The 17304-nt window shown below is 40.5% G+C and overlaps 1 protein-coding gene across 3 annotated transcripts in view; it reads right to left on the reverse strand.

Moving 5' to 3' along the window:
- INO80 (INO80 complex ATPase subunit) overlaps positions 1–14559 on the reverse strand; it is a 141960-nt gene extending 127401 nt beyond the window's left edge. For all 3 annotated transcript variants that reach the window (XM_076004255.1, XM_076004254.1, XM_012766455.3), the window contains exon 1: positions 14024–14559. The gene's annotated coding sequence lies outside the window, so the exon portion shown is untranslated. The remainder of the gene's footprint in view (positions 1–14023) is intronic.
- Between the last annotated feature and the right edge of the window lie 2745 nt (positions 14560–17304).

A 17304-nucleotide genomic window follows, 5' to 3' on the forward strand; every position in this document is an offset into this window, starting at 1 on the left:
TAGGAGTCCTTTATTAATATATCTGACAAAGGAATTATATCTATATATAGATATATTAATATATGTATTAGTAATATATGTTCTTGGATTGGAATATTATTAGATATCAATTCTCCCTTATTTAATCTATAGATTCAACACATTTCCAATCAAAATCAAGGGTTTTTGAAGAAACTGACAAGTTGAGTCTAAAATTTATATGGAAATGCAAAGAATGTAGAATAATCAAAACAAGTTTGAAAAAAAGAACAAAGTTGGAGTTTACACTATCTGATTTCAAGACTTACTGTAAGTCACAGTAATCAAGATGATATTGTATTGGTATGAGGGCAAATAGACCAATGGTACAGAACAGAGTCCAGAGAGAAACCTACATTTAGATGGTCATACTAATTCTTGACAAAGGCACTAAAACAATCCAACAAGGAAAGAAAAATTTTTCCAACAAATGGTGCTAGAACAACTGGAGATCTATACATGGGGAAAAAGAACCTCAAACCCCTACATCATAGCATACACAAAAATGAGATTAGAGATGAATCATAGACTTAGATGCAGCTAAAACGATACAGCTTCTAAAAAAAATGTAAGACCATATCTTTGTGACCTGGGGTAAGTAAAAATTGCTTTGAACATAAAAAGCGCTAACCATAAAAAGAAAATAATATTTTGGCCAGGTGCAGTGGCTCACAGCTGTAATCCTAGCACTCTAGGAGGCCAAGACAAGAAGATCACTTGAGCTCAGGAGTTCGAGACCAGCCTCAGCAAGAGTGAGACCCTGTGTCTACTAAAATTAGAAAAAATTAGCCAGGCGTGGTGGTGTGTGCCTATAGTCCCAGCTACTTGGGAGGCTGAGGCAGGAGGATTGCTTGAGCTCAGGAGTTTGAGGTTGCTATGAGCTAGGCTGATGCCATGGTACTCTAGCCCAGGCAGCAGAACAGAGCAGGACTCTTGTCTAAAAAAAGAAAAAAATGGAAAATATTTTTGTAAAGACAAGGTTTCTTGCCCAGGCTGGTCTTGAACTCCTGGCCTCAAGTGATCCTCCTGCCTTGGCCTCCCAAAGTGTTGGAATTAGAGGACTGAGCCACCATTCCTGGCCTCCTTTCACTTTCAAAAGTATCCAGGTTTGAATAATCCAGGTAGATTTGGTCACCCTACCCATAATAAATAAGAGGTAAATAAAATCACAAAGCTCATATTTATTAGGAGATTACCATGTACCAGATATTGAACCAGACACAAGCAGCAAATGACCTTGCCCTCAAGGAGTAGAGGCAGACAGAGCCCTCCACTCCACAGATCATGGAGGTCAGAAACAACCTGCTCAACTGAAGGGATCACTGGACAAGCATGGAAATAGTCTAGCAATTTGACAGGCCTAGGGTTTACCCAGAGCACAGAGCGCTGGGGATAAAAATAATACCTGCATTTTAAATGGAATGAAGAACTTCTGGCTAAAAAAAAAAAAAAAAAAAAAAAAGACAGCCCTTCCATAAATTTCTAAAATAGCGAAGAAAAATACTTTGGCCAACCTAAGTATATCGTGAGAAATTAATAAGTGCTTATATATTATTTCCCTTCCCTATTTTTCTCCCTTAATGAAATTTGATCGTTTCCCCAAATGAAATATATTACCAAGGACAACAAAATCAATAACAATGGATTTGCTTTCTTCTATAGGAAAGAATCATTTCAACTTCCTAAAAGAATATCTCTGAGAATATGAGGGAAAAAAAACATCAGAATAATAAAAGAAATTGCCTTATTTGCACAACTGCCTAAGAGAAGTGCTGTAGTATATACCATAGACAGAACATTTGGTGAAACAAGTTTAATCCTTATTTATGAGGTATTTAGGGTCTAAATATTACTAAATCAAGAAATCCAAAAGCAGGGGGAATGTTTCTTGATCTAGCCAGTAGACTATTCACATGGAAATTTTTTAAAAAGTTAGGCTATATTGATAGCCCCTAAGCTGTATTTCGTAAGTCTTCTGGCAAAAGGCACCCAACATGAATAACAATTTATTCAATTAAAAATTTAAAAACAAAAAGATCCCTCTCACTGAAGAATCAATGACTTCAACAACTTTGACAACTATGTCCATGAAATCACTTACCTTATTCAGGGAATGAGATAGCTGAAACAAATATGCTTCTGTAGGAGAGATAATTTATTTATTTTGTTTATTTTTTTAGGGTGGTAGATAATTTAAAGGACTAAATTCAAAGCCTAGAAAAATTTGAGCAGCTCAGTTCATTCCTCAGCAAAGGAAAGATAACATTAGCTTACTTGGTAGTCACTTGTAAAATGTAGAGATCCCATACAAAGCACTGGGGAAATTTACTTATCAGTTGGATATAGTCAACCCTCCATTATTACACAAGTGATAGTGAGAGGTTACTATTGAGAATATAAAGAAACATGGAAAACCAACTGATATTCTGAAATTTGATTTTATATTTAGCTTTACTATACTAAATGTCAGTTTTCAATTTGGGAATGGACACACTTAACTGATATGAGTGGTAACAGAGAAGCTGTGTAGAATTGTGTCCTGCAAAGGAAGACTGAAAATCTAAATTCAGGTAATTCATCCCAAAGACAAATCATCTGTAAATAAGCATGAGTTGGCCGGGCAACGGTGGCTCAGGCCTGTAATCCTAGCACTCTGGGAGGCCAAGGCGGGCGGATCGCTCAAGGTCAGGAGTTCAAGCCCAGGAGTTTGAGGTTGCTGTGAGCTAGGCTGCCGCCACAGCACTCACTCTAGCCTGGGCAACAGAGTGAGACTCTGTCTCAAAAAAAAAATAAAAATAAGCATGAGTTGAATCGTATACTAATTGGATCCTGTTTTTTATTTATTTATTTTTTTGAGACAGAGTCTCAAAAAAAATAAAATAAAATAAATAAAAATAAGCATGAGTTGAATCGTATACTAATCGGATCCTGTTTTTTATTTATTTATTTTTTTGAGACAGAGTCTCACTCTGGTGCCCAGGCTAGAGTGAGTGCCACAGTGTCAGCCTAGCTCACAGCAACCTCAAACTCCTGGGCTCAAGCGATCCTGCTGCCTCAGCCCGCCCCCCCCCACCAGTAGCTGGGACTACAGGCATGCGCCACCATGCCCGGCTAATTTTTTCTATATATATTAGTTGGCCAATTAATTTCTTTCTATTTTTATAGTAGAGACGGGGTCTCGCTCTTGCTCAGGCTGGTTTCGAACTCCTGACCTTGAGCGATCTGCCCGCCTCGGCCTCCCAGAGTGCTAGGATTACAGGCGTGAGCAGGCGTGAGCAGGCGTGAGCCACCGTGCCCGGCGGGATCCTGCTTTTCAATCTCTAGATATTTCAGCCACTTAGACCTGTAATTATTATATTAATAGCAAATATAATTACTGCCATTCTCTCCACTATGTGGTCTAACAATCTGAAAAAACAGATAAATTTGCATTAAACTAGGTAGTCAATAAGCATTTGTTGAATTAATGTTAGAATTTTTTCTCTATGCAAGAAGTTGGCCAGAGGGAGAGGGGAGGCTTCCATTACAAAGAATTACAAGCAGGGTCCAAAATCTTTATTTTATCAAATACTACTGTAATAAGGAAGTTACATGGAACACATTCTACTGAGAGCTACGTGCCAAATATTTTATATGCATGTGCATCTTCTATACGCATTAACTCATTTAAACCTTATATGAGAAAGATATGAATGCAACCACTATTGTACAGATAAAGAAACTGAGCTTAAATAATTTGCCCAAGGTCACACGGCCAGAGTGGGCCAGGATTGGAATCCAAGAAGTCCCACTCCAAAGCCCCACAAGATTAACTACTCCAATATCGTCTGAAGTACCTCCAGCAAATCACAGGCTCCCAGGACACAAAACCATGCCACTGGAGTAATTCAAGCAGTACTTTAAACTATTCAGTCATTTGTTTGTATCAATACAGACTCATATATTTATTTTATACTATAGGTTATAATCCAATACTTCTTTATTTCACTACTCAAAATTGTTCCAGCTTTGGTCATTCGGGAGCTCTTTCAGAGGGTTCCCATGCTCCTTTGACATAGCCCCATTAATGTGGGGTTGTTGCTGCTACCTATTGTTGTTTAGCACTTCCTTACTTTCTGGCACTACAAGATGCTCAAGGCTTATCTTATACATATGTTTCCTGTCCCAATCCTAGTATCAGCCATTTCTCCAAGGAGCTCTAGTTCCTTTTATTGGAGAATGGTATTAGAAACTAAGATCTGGGCACTAGGTATGTTCCTGAGTGTTGTTTCTTTTAATTTTCTTAGCTGACAGAACATGGAAAGATATGTGTTTATTAACTCAAGTATGGACATATATCTACAAATATTTCTACATGTAAACATGGGTCCTTGCTGATATCTCCAGCTCTACTGTATTACCACGTGAATCATTCTAGCCTCCTGCCCTTATCTGTAAATTCCCACTCCAACGGTGAGAAGCCTATCTCCTGCCATCCATTTACTTAATTGTTCAATTGCAGTATACATGTATATCAATCAGCATCAGAAATGTTAACCCTGGAAGGCTGAGGCAGGAGGATCCCTTAAGCCCAGGAGTTTGAGGTTGCTGTGAGCTAAGCTGAGGCCATAGCACTCTAGCCTGAGCAACAGAGTGAGATGTTGTCTCAAAAAAAAAAAAGAAAGAAAGAAAGAAAAGAAATGTTAACCTGTACCCCTATGGGACACACCTTTATCAATTAGAGTAAAGTGCCTATGTGCAGTTCCTTTTGTCTCACACATTCCATTCATAGCCAAGGTTACTTCCTCCCCTCTTCCCTTAGGGTATGATACAGTTAGATTCTCAAGTCACAGTCTGCATTAGTTCCTGAAATCCTTTGACTTCCTAAATGATTTTTTAAATTTGCACACATTAGGCTGACCTGATGGTAGTGGGTTACCGGAACTTAACTTCAGTATCACTAAAGTTGGAAATCAACCCCCCACTGCTAAATTTGACTGGCTTTAAAAAAAATGAATAAATAAATTTGCACACATTAAATCTTTACTCTTAGCCTGGCAGGTGGCTCACAGCTGTGCTCCTAGCACCTTGGGAGGCTGAGGTGAGAAGACTGCTTGAGGCCATGAGTTTGAGACCAGCCTGAGCAACACAGCAAGCAAGACCTTGTCTCTACAAAAAATAGAAAAAAAAGTAAGTTGGGTGTGGACATTAACACCTGTAGTGCCAGCTATTCAGGAGGCTGAGGCAAGAGGATTGCCTCTTGGAGTTAGAGGCTGCAGTGAGGTATGATGACGCCACTGCACTGTAGCCCAGACTACAGGGCAAAATCCTGTCTCCAAAAAAAAAAAAAAAAAAAAAAAAGTTTATGCTTTATGCTGTAAAGTTCCACATGCTATGGATTTTAATAAATGCATAATATCATGTATCCAATCATTACAGTATCAAATAGAACACTTTTTATCAAGCAGTAATTTTAACTGAATTAAAGAGCACTACAACCCTTGATGGAAGCAGCATGGTAAGGTAAGCTGGTAAGTCAAGGGCTGTGAGTTTAACCCACTGACAAGCCACAGATAGACCTTAGGACTAACAGCTATCCTCTCAGGGTCCCCAAAGCCTCAATGTAAAATTGAGGGTTAAATTAGATGATAATAATATATAGCATTTCCTAAACACTATGTGTCATGAATGGTGTTAAGCACTTCACACAGATCATCTAACTTATTTCTAACAACTCTATAAAGTAGATAGTATTATTATCCCCATTTCAAAGATAGATTAAGGCTTGGAGGTTAAATAACTTGCACAAGATCACATAGTCAGGGAGTGGCTAAGCCAAAATTCTAGAGCAAGGACTGACCCAGTACAGCCTATAACCCAAATCTAGCCTGCTGACCATTTTTGTAAAGGCTAAGCTAAGAATGGTTTTTATATTTTTAAGTGGCTGGAAAAAAAAATTGTGACATGAAAATATAAAATTAAAATTGTAGTGCTCATAAATAAAATTTATTGGAATATAGTCCCACTCATTCACTTACATATTGACCACAGCTTTTCACGCTACTAAGTCAGGGTTGAAGTGCTGCAAAGAGAAGGTATGGCCTTCAAAGCCTAAGACATTACTATCTGACCCTTTACAGAAAAACTTTCCCAAGCCCTGCTTCAGAGCTTGGCCTACTATTGTATTGTATGAGTGATTCTAAAAGGGCAAATTATTACTAACATTAGAATGACATCCTGGACAGAAATATTTTAAAACCTGCTTAATATTGCAAAACACCACCTCTTTGAGTTATAATCTTAAGTATTTCTATTAACATTTATTGGCATTCATTATATAAACACAAAGGTTAATGCAATATAATTAGTTTTTTATTGATGTGGTTTTCCCCGCCTTATTTAAAGAAAGATATTAGTTATATTCTACTCACAGTAAAAAGGTTCTGGTCTCAATAGTTTAAACTAAACTCTAGGCCGGGCACAGTGGCTCACGCCTGTAATCCTAGTACTCTGGGAGGCCAAAGCGGGCGGATTACTCAAAGTCAGGAGTTCAAAACCAGCCTGAGCAAGAGACCCGGTGTCTGTCTCTACTATAAGTAGAAAGAAATTAATTGGCCAACTAATATATATAGAAAAAAATCAGCCGGGCACGGTAGCACATGCCTGTAGTCCCAGCTACTCAGGAGGCTGAGGCAGGAGAATTGCTTGAGCCCAGGAGTCTGAGGTTGCTATGAGCTAGACTGACGCCACGGCACTCACTCTAGCCTGGGCAACAAAGCGAGACACTGTCTCAAAAATGAATGAATGAATGAATGAATGAATGAATGAATGAATGAATGAATGAATGAATGAATGAATAAATAAAATAGTTTAAACTAAACTCTCGGTCAAATTGATTTAACACTTGTTGAGAGCACTATGTGCCAGGTAATATTCCAAGCATTTTCTATGTATTCATTTACTTCTCATGATTATCCTCTATGATGTAGGGACTATTATCCTAACTTAAACTAAGGCTTACATAGTATTCCAGAGGCCACAAAGTTGAGAGAGAGAGCTAAAATTCAAACCTTCTCAGGCTCTAAGATCTGTATCTATAGTTTTAAAAAAAAACAAAAAAAAAAAAAAAACAAAACCAACCCAGAGCATCTGGATCTAAAAGAAATTTAGCTAACCTACACTGCCACTAGAATGTTGCTTATTAAAAAGGCAGCTTAGGACCTTTTAAAAAATGAAAAGAATGTCTCATTATGATTTAAAAACAAACCAAAAACTAAGTACTGGTAATTCATATCTGCACCTCAAGAGAAACATTTAGGTTAATACTTCTCCTCTATGGCACTAAAGAGTTTGCCTAATAGTATGTTTACCTTTGTAGAGCCACTCTGAACTCTCTACACATACATAAACAACTGGATTGATTCCCTTGTATGCCCCACAGACTATTACAGTCCCTTGAACATGGCAAATGCTCAAGAAACGGTTTATGGTTGCATCAAAAAGGATTCACTGGCCAGGTGCAGTGGCTTACACCTGTAATCCCAGCACCAACGTGGGAGGATCACTAGAGGCCAGGAGTTCAAGATGAGCCTGGGCAACACAGCTAGATCTCATCTCTACAAAAAAATAAGAAAAATTAGCCATTAATTAGGCATGGTGGCACACACCTGAAGTCCTAGCTACTCAGAAGGCTGAGGCAGGAAGATCACTTAAGCCCACCAGTTAAAGCTTGCAATGAGCTGTGATCACGTCACTGCACACAACCTGGGCAACAGAGGCAGACCTAATCTCTTCTTTAAAAAAAGCATTCACTAGGTGCTCAATAAACATAAATGAATGGAATAAGGAGTTACATAAACCACTAGGTACAAATATCAATAAATGGTTTACTGACCAGAACTGAAGAAGGGTTGGATCACAAAAGTCACTGGTTTTATAATCTTTGAACTGTCTGGTCTCTGTTCTTGAGACTTAACCACCTTCTGCACTAAGGAGTTTTAAAAACAAAGCATTCATTATTCAAGTCCTGTCAAGCAATATTCATCTTTCAAGCTAGTTCTAATTTTCCAGGATTATTATTTATGTTTCTTCCCTAACTCAATACCATTCACAGTCTATCTCATTCTGCGGTCATATTTTTTTTTATTTATTTATTTATTTATTTTTTTAAGAGTCAGGGACTCTCACTCTGTTGCCCAGGCTGGAAAGCAGTGGCCACCGATCACAGCTCACTATAACCTCGAAGTCCTAGGCTCAAGTGATCCACCAGCTGCAGCCTCCCAAATAGCTGGGACTACAGGCATGAGCCACTGCACCCAGCCCTCTTTATCTTCATATGAAAGCCTCACCATTGCCTTCATCATTTTTACTGCCACTTACTGGAAACTTCACTATTGCTCAATGTGCTCTTTCTTGAGGTACAATAATTGGAATCTTCATTCAATAGTCTAAGAGTGGATGTATCGAGATTTTTCTTATCAAGATAATACAGCCTACTTTTAAATTTGTTTTTCATACCCTTCTTGGGAATAACTAACATTTTACTGGCCCTTCTGGCAATATATTTAGGCAACATTCTCAGGGACATAAACTGATCACTTGGTCTACCATGCTTTTTATCATATTGATCTTCACTAGCCATTTCTCTGTTCATGCACACAGATATGAAAGATTTAACCACACTTTATCCTATGTGGCTACTAACTTTTTTTTTTTTTTTTTTTTTTTGAGACAGAGTCTTACTTTGTTGCCCAGGCTAGAGTGAGTGCCGTGGCATCAGCCTAGCTCACAGAAACCTCAATCTCCTGGGCTCAAGATCCTACTGCCTCAGCCTCCAGAGGTAGCTGGGACTACAGGCATGTGCCACCATGCCCAGCTAATTTTTTGTATATATATATTTTTAGTTGATCAATTAATTTCTTTCTATTTTTAGTGGAGACGGGATCTCGCTCAGGATGGATTCGAACTCCTGACCTTGAGCAATCCACCCACCTCGGCCTCTCAGAGTGCTAGGATTACAGGTGTGAGCCACCACGCCTGGCCTGCTACTAACTTCTTACCAAAAGAGCTGTTCCATGCAAACCCAGAGGCACCTTATTCATTCTTTTATAAGAAATAAGAATATTCTTAGTAGCATTCCTAAAAACGTATATTCTATACTTGAATAACTGAGAAAACTCCATGTCCATATATTTTGTTCCTTCAAATTACATAAATTGTTTTTCCTCTTCTAAATCAAAACTAAATGTAGGCCGGGCACAGTGGCTCACTCGAGTAATCCTAGCACTCTGGGAGGCCAAGGCGCAAGGATCGCTCAAGGTCAGGAGTTCGAAACCAGCCTGAGCAAGAGCAAGATCCCATCTCTACTAAAAATAGAAAGAAATTAATTGGCCAACTAAAAAATATATAGAAAAAATTAGCTGGGCATGGTGGCACATGCCTGTAGTCCTAGCCACTCGGGAGGCTGAGGCAGCAGGATTGCTTGAGCCCAGGAGTTTAAGGTTGCTGTGAGCTAGGTTGATGCCAAGGCACTCTAGCCCAGACAACAGAGTAAGACTCTGTCTCAAATAAATAAATAAATAAATAAAAACTAAATATATATCATAGACTTTGGCATATTTATTTCTTCAAAGAAGAAAATACACTAACATTCATTGATGTGTTGAGTGTTTTTAACGCACCATTTAATCACAGAAGCAGAAATTATGATCCCCATTTTAAAGATAAGAACTCAAACTAAAAAAATTTAGTAACTTACCCAGTAGGTAAGAATCAAACCCAAGTCTTTATAAGCCCAAAACCAATGCCTTTCCTATACTACCAGGTTTCTCATTAAAGTATTAATGGCTCTTCTTGTAAGAAGTCATGTTCATGCTCTTGTGAACAAGAACTTAGAAGTCAGCAATCCTTCTTGTATGGAAACCACTGGTTTATCCCACATGAAATAACTGAGCTATGTGGCCAAAACTCTCCAAGACAGGGGTTCTTAAACTAGGGTCTATGAATTTGGATGAAAAAAAATTTATACCTTATTTTCACTAATTTATAATTGAAATTACAATTATAATTATAAATGTAGGCAGCACATGCAGCAATATTGGCAAGGCTACCACTAGTCATTTAATTCAATAATAAAAAGCAAATTTCTTACATCACAAATTGTTTTTAAATACAAGAACTATATTATATACATTTAGAAGTCACACTCTGAGGTGTTGACAGGCTTCATTAGACTGCCAAAGAGTCCCAAGGCACATAAAAATGAGAAACCCTGCTCTAGAGACATCACACAGGCCGTCAATCCTTGGTAGTGAAGGTTTATATAAAAGCATGTTGACCAAAGTGTCTCACGCTTGTAATCCTAGTACTCTGGGAGGTCAAGGTGGGAGGACAGTTAACTTAATGCCAGGAGTTCAAGACCAGCCTGAGCTTAGTGAGAGAACTTCTCTCCACAAAAAATAGAAAAAAAATTAACCAGGCTTGGTGTCACACACCCGCAGTCCTAGCTACTCAAGGCAGGAGAATTGCTTGAGCCCAGGAGTTTGAGGTTGCTGTAAGCTATGATACCACCACCGAACTCTAGCCCAGACAAAAGAACAAGACTCTGTCTCAAATATTAAAAAAAAAAAAAAAAAAAAAGGCATGTCATACAATTTACCCATTTTCCACTAGTCTGTTAAAAGGACAGCATTTAGTAGCAATGATTTTTTTTGTATCTCATTTTTCAACTATATTTACTATTACTGATCTACTTCTGACCTAACACATAAGGAAATCTCCCTTATGTACTTTGTGACCAACTTTTCAACCCTAACCTACTATATCACGATTAACAAGTGAATCTAATGTTTTTGTAATTGAATTTCTGACTTTATGTACATAAAGAATCTTATTAAAAACTTTAGAATATTTGGGAAGGCAGAAGGACTATAACAAGAGAATAATGAGTCTATCATTTACTGGTTATAGAATTTCACTGGATTTCAATTTTCTCATGGTAAAAAGAGAGACTATCCACCAGAGGGTTTTGTGGGGATCAAAACTATAATATATAAGGTACCTCCATAGTTATTGGCTCATAAGAGACATTTAACCAACATTAGTGACTATGCTCTTCTCATCCACTGTATACTACAGACAACCTATCATATCAAAATTCTGATGCTTAAGATCCAACTTTAAAACTTATCAACTTGGTCAGGCAAGGTGGCTGATGCAGGTAATCCTAGCACTCTGGGAGGCTGAGGCAAGAGGATCACTAAGCCCAGGAGTTTGAGGTTGCAGTGAGCTACGACAACAACACTGCACTCTACACAGGGTGAAAGAACGAGACTGTCTCAAAAAAGCCAAAACAAAAACTTATCAACTATTTTCCTACAAACACAATTTCCTATTAACCCTATCCCATTCTGTGCACTAAAAAATCCACAGCATCCTAGCATTTATATTTTGTGTGAACTTCTATGTTGACACGTTAAATCTCCAAGTCAGTTTTTATCTTCTCTCGGTCAGAAAAGGTGTCCATTATTCCTTCCTTATCTCTGTGTCTTCACGAGTAACTAGCAGTCAAAGCTGTTATGATAACTTTTCTTGGTAATACTATGACAAACTTTTATTAAGTGAAATTATAACACTATAGCTTATTATTTGATCTTTTGATTTAATATTTCCACTTTGATGTACACAAAATATTTTTATTAGTTATTAAATTTTCTAATCACATTTGTGCTCTCTACAGTTATTTTCTATCAAAAGATGCAGACTTTCAAAAATTTATTTAGGCCAGGTGTGGTGGCTCACACCTGTAATCCTAGCAATTCGGGAGGCTAAGACGAGAAGATCGCTTAAGCCCAAGACTTCAAGACCAGCCTGGGCAACACAGCAAGACGACAAACATCTCTACAAAAAATTTTTTTAAATTAGCTGGGCATGGTGGCACACACCTGTAATCCCACCTACTCAGGAAGCTGAAGGAGGATCATTTGAGCCCAGGAATTTCAGGATGCAGTGAGCTGTGTGTGATGATGCCACTGCACTCTAACCCAGGCAACAGAGCAAGACCCTGTCATTAAAAACCGTCATTAAAAAATTTCGACTTGGGAGGGAGGGAAGGGAGCCAAGGGATGGACATCTTGTCATTTTTTTTTCTTTGAATAAATGTCACTTTTTGAGGCAAAAAAAAAAAAAAATTCGACTTGCATTCTTCTGAAACAAAATGTAAAGGAAAAGAACAAAATAAACTAAAACAATGAAATTTAATGCCATTTTAAAACAAAATTCATCCTAGCACTCTGGGAGGCCGAGGCAGGCGGATTGCTTGAGATCAGGAGTTCCAAACCAGCCTGAGCAAGAGCGAGACCACGTCTCTACTATAAATAGAAAGAAATTAATTGGCCAACTGAAAATATATATAGAAAAAATTAGCCGGGCATGGTGGCGCATGCCTGTAGTCCCAGCTACTAGGGAGGCTGAGGCAGTAGGTTCGCTTGAGCCCAGGAGATTTAGGTTGCTGTGAGCTAGGCTGATGCCATGGCACTCACTCTAGCCTGGGCATCAAAGTGAGACTCTGTCTCAAAACAAATAAATAAATAAATAAAATAATAAAAAAATAAGTAAATAAATAAAACAAAATTCATTTTAAAATCTAGAAGGTATACAACTTTTACCATATATAATAATCCTAAATTAATGTTTTCCAAGAAGGTGGGAATTTCAAGCATAAAACACAACCAGAATGGAATATTTGGCAATAAACAGGAATAAAATCCTGATACCTGCTACAACACAGATGATCCTTGAAAACATATTAAGTGAAAGAGGCCAGACACAGGACACATACTGTTTATACAAAATGGAACTGTCCAGAATAGTCAAATCCACAGAGACAGAAAATACATTAGTGGTTGCCAGAGGTGGAGAGAGTGGAAAGGAGAGTGACTGCTAAGTAGCTTCTAGAGCTTCTTCTTGGGGTGATGAATTAAATAGTGGTAATAGCTGTACAACTCAATGAATATACTAAAAAAAAATCATGGAATTATACACATTAAGACCCTAAATTTTTTGATATGTGAATCATATCTCAATAAAGCTGTTACTTAAATTTTAAAAAAACGAAAAGCTGCCACTGAAAAGCCACAATGAAAATTCTGTTGGGAAAGGAAATCATGAAAGCCACTGACTGGAAAGCTAACCTGTGATATTAGCGAGGACAACCTCCAAATTCCCTCCCCCACTCCTAACTAGTACAAGAACATGAAACAAGAGACTGTGTGTGAATCAAAGAATTCCAGGCACAGTTGGCTGTTAACTAGAATAGTTAAGTGCCTTCTTAGGCTCTATCACTCCTAAACTGTAGGGGGCTTCCATCCTCAGTGATTACGGAAGTAGTACTTTTCATCAGCAAGCTCAAGAAGAAATGTCAAAATAGGATGACACTTGCCTAGACGCCCTAAAAAACCAGAAAAGGTGTCACCTACACACTCTTAAGTCTATGCACGTGTTAGCCTGCCCCCACCCAACACTAACCAGCAGTGTGCACCATTCAACCATATCCCAACTTGCTCCCCACAAATTGACACTTATAAGCCCTTAAATCTCATTTGTTTAAAATGACAGGTATAACCCTCACTTGGTTCCCACTCTAGCCCAACCAGCCCCCGCCCTGCCCCTCCCCACCCGCAAACCCACACACGTGTTAGCCCGACACCGCCCCACCGAGTCCCACGTGCACCTGGTCTAACACACGCCCCACGTGTGGGCGCCCCACGGGCTTCCTCAGGTAACTAAGGTCACCGCCGTGACCCCGTACCTCCAGAGATATGAGAGGGGAAGGAAGCGGCCCAGGTCCCTAAGGTCCCAATCCTGTGGGGAGTGTCCACACCCATCCTCCATACTAACCCCAACAAATCCCAGGGCCGGGGGCGACTGCCCCTTTAAGAAGCGGCCCAGTCATCGCCCGCAGAGAGGGGCGCAACGGGGCCTACACGACCCCCCCCTCCGTTCGCCCGCCCACGTCTAATCGCCTCACCTCGGGCCGCCGGGCCCCGCCGCCGCGACGGCGGCGGAGGGGGGGCGGGGTGCGGGCGGGGTCCGGAGGGGGGGGTCGCCCCGCCGACTGTGGAGCCGCGGTTCGCTCTCTGAGGCCGTGGGACCGTGACTGCGTTGGGCGTGGACGCTCCTAGCTCGCTCCCTCGGCGGCTCCTGGGACCCCAAGATGGCGGCGGCGCTGAGGCGGCTGCGGGCGCTGGGCCGGCGGCGGCGGCGGCCACTTTCACTCACTGAGAGGAGCGGAGCAGGGACACGGGGAGCCATGGCGGGGGGGAGGAGAGGCGCCATAGCCAGGCCAGAACAATCGAGCAGCTACTCGGCTGGCCTACCCCCGCCCCGCCCACACTCACTGCTCGTCACCAGCCCGTGGCCGCCCGTAGTGCCGCTGCCGTCGGCCTCGTGCAACTCGTACCCCGCCGCTGCTGCCTGACGCCCCGCGCGGACCGGGGTTCGGGGGGAGACTCTGATCCATGCCATCTGAGTGCAGATTGGTCGGGGCTGGGACTGGCGAAGATTGCCGAAAGGCGGTGGGGAGGAGGAGGAGGATGTCATCGCTAGAGTGAGCCAGCAGATCTCGCGGGAGCAAATGTCGCGAGAGTTCTCCAGGCCTACAACCGCCGAAGAAAGGTTACTTTTCCCGGAAGTAACGTCAATCGAAACTGCTGGGGATCCTGGGAACCTTCGTCGCTGCAGGCTCGAGGTAGAAAAGTCTTACCAAACACTGATAAGATCACTTGAGGGGAAGGAACATCTCGGAGCTGATGTTTCGTCCTCAGTTTCTGGCCCCTCTAGACGGGTTGCAGATTATCGGGGAAGTGCCTGGTGTTTTAGTACCACCCCTATATTAGTAGTTAGGGCTTCCGTTTAGACTCTGGGACCAAGAGAGCTATAGGTTAGGTAAGATGGCATAGTTAGGTAAGGTGTGAAGGTTTTAGGATTCAAGGATTTCAATTTGATTTGTTCCCAAAAAGCTCACCCTGTTCTCGTATCCACACTGTGAGTCTCTCGAAAGGGAATAATTGATTTTGTCTGTGCCAACCTTATAGTTTCAGTCCCCTGCTACCCACATTTACCAGTTAATTTAACCCAACTATTAGGATCTATGGTGAGAAACACCGAGTAGAGCCTAGCTATGGATAAGAATTAGAACTTCCTGAAAGTTAAATATGCTGATATTTCAGTTCTTTCATGCCTCGTGCTTTAATCCAGTTCAATCTGGCCTTTAGCATTTAAACAGAAAAGACTTGGCTTCTTGTGCTCAATTCACTGAACTCTAAAAAGCTAAGTTTGCTTAAGATCAAAAAGTATAGTATACAGTTGGCACTTCATATCGGTGGGCTCTGCATCCCTGGATTCAAGCAGCAGCAAATCGAAAATATTTAAATAAATGAAAAAAATACAAATTTTTAAATACAGTATAACAATTATTTACATTGTATTAGGCATTATCAATTTAGAGATTATTTGAAGTATGTAGAAGGATATGTAGGTTATGTGCAAATCCTATACCATTTTACATAAGGGACTTGAGGATCAGATTTTGGTATCCTCTGGAGTCCTGGAACCAATCCCCTCAGAAGCCACGGGACAACTGTTCTACTCAGAAAGGAAAAAAAAAGGAATGTAGGAAAACACAGAAAGGCCTGGCGCGGTGGCTGATGCCTGTAATCCTAGCACTCTGGGAGGCTGAGGCGGGCGGATTGCTCGAGGTCAGGAGTTCAAAATCAGTCTGAGCAAGAGTGAGACCCCTTCGCTACTATAAATAGAAATAAATTAATTGGCCAACTAATATATATAGAAAAAATGAGCTGGGCATGGTGGCGCATGCCTGTAGTCCCAGCTACTGGGGAGGCTGAGGCAGGAGGAACACTTGAGCCCAGGAGTTTAAGGTTGCTGTGAACTAGGCTGACGCCACGGCACTCACTCTAGCCTGGGCAACAAAGCGAGACTCTGTCTCAAAAAAAAAAATAAAAGAAAACACAGATGTCTGCTCATTCATGCAAACAAAATTCAAGATTAACCATAAACTAACATGGTTGACTTCCTGTATGGGGAGTGTAGGAAGAAGGAAAGGAATGGGAATTTTGTAGCTGGATTCAGAAGGGAATGGTAAATCTTTTTGTAAAGGACTGTGAACCATAGTAATGTTTCACATAGCCCTCAGGTACCAAAAAAGTAAACAGCTAAAACCAACTAGCATAATATTTGAGTAAAAATGAGTTCTGTCTGGAGCATAAGCCAGAAGGAAAGGAATAGAGAAAAGTCAGAAGGTTAGCAAGACCAAGTTGTAGAGGCCTTTAAAGTTTGAATGTAGGTTGTCTGTTAGATTTCTATTGCTTTGCTAACAAATAACCACTACTTAGTGACTCAAAACAGCACAAATTTATTAGATTACTGTTTGGATCTCACTGGGCTAAAATCAAGATAGTGTTTAAAATACATTAGAAAATAAAATATACAGAATATTATTTAACAATCATTTTGAAAAAGCTTTATATGTCAACATAACCAAATAGTAAAGCAATAAAGAAAAAGATGTGTAGGGGTGAGGGGAGACCTAAAACTGAATGTAAACATTAACAAATGAATTTAGCTGTATTACAATGAGTAACATGGCCACTCTGCAGGGTCTGGGGAAGAAAAGAACTCACCTAGGTAACAGAGAAACAGTATCTTGACTGGATACTTAAGGATAAAACCAAGTAAGCAGTATGTAAATACTGTGATCCACATAAGTTTTTTACAGGGGAATGGGTTAGCAATTTGAAACTATGTATATACTAGAGTAAGTAAATACACTATATAGATCTGTAGTCCTCAACCCCCAGGTCATGGACCAGTACCAGTAGGTCCAGGGCATCTTAGGGACCAAGCAGCAGAGCTCTGCCACCCCATTCCCAACCCCTCTGGAAAAATAGTCTTCCACAAAACTTAGGAAACAGGGTGAGGGCAGGCCACACACACATGGTGAGTGGCGGCCCTGCAAAGCTGTATCTGTATTTACAGCTGCTCCCCATCACTGGCATCACTGCCTGAGCTCCGCCTCCCCTACCCCTTCCAAACCCCCCCCCCCATCAGTTGAAAAATTGTCTTCCATAAAACCGACCTGGGGCAGGTGTGGTGGCTCACACCTGTAATCCTAGTACTCTGGGAGGCTGAGATGGGCGGATTGCTTGAGGTCAGGAGTTGGAAACCAGCCTGAGCAAGAGCGAAACCCCATCTCTACTATAAATAGAAAGAAATTAATTGGCCAACTAATAT

The sequence above is a fragment of the Microcebus murinus genome, chromosome 6 (genome assembly GCF_040939455.1).
Source record: "Microcebus murinus isolate Inina chromosome 6, M.murinus_Inina_mat1.0, whole genome shotgun sequence".
Taxonomy (NCBI): Eukaryota; Metazoa; Chordata; class Mammalia; order Primates; family Cheirogaleidae; genus Microcebus; species Microcebus murinus.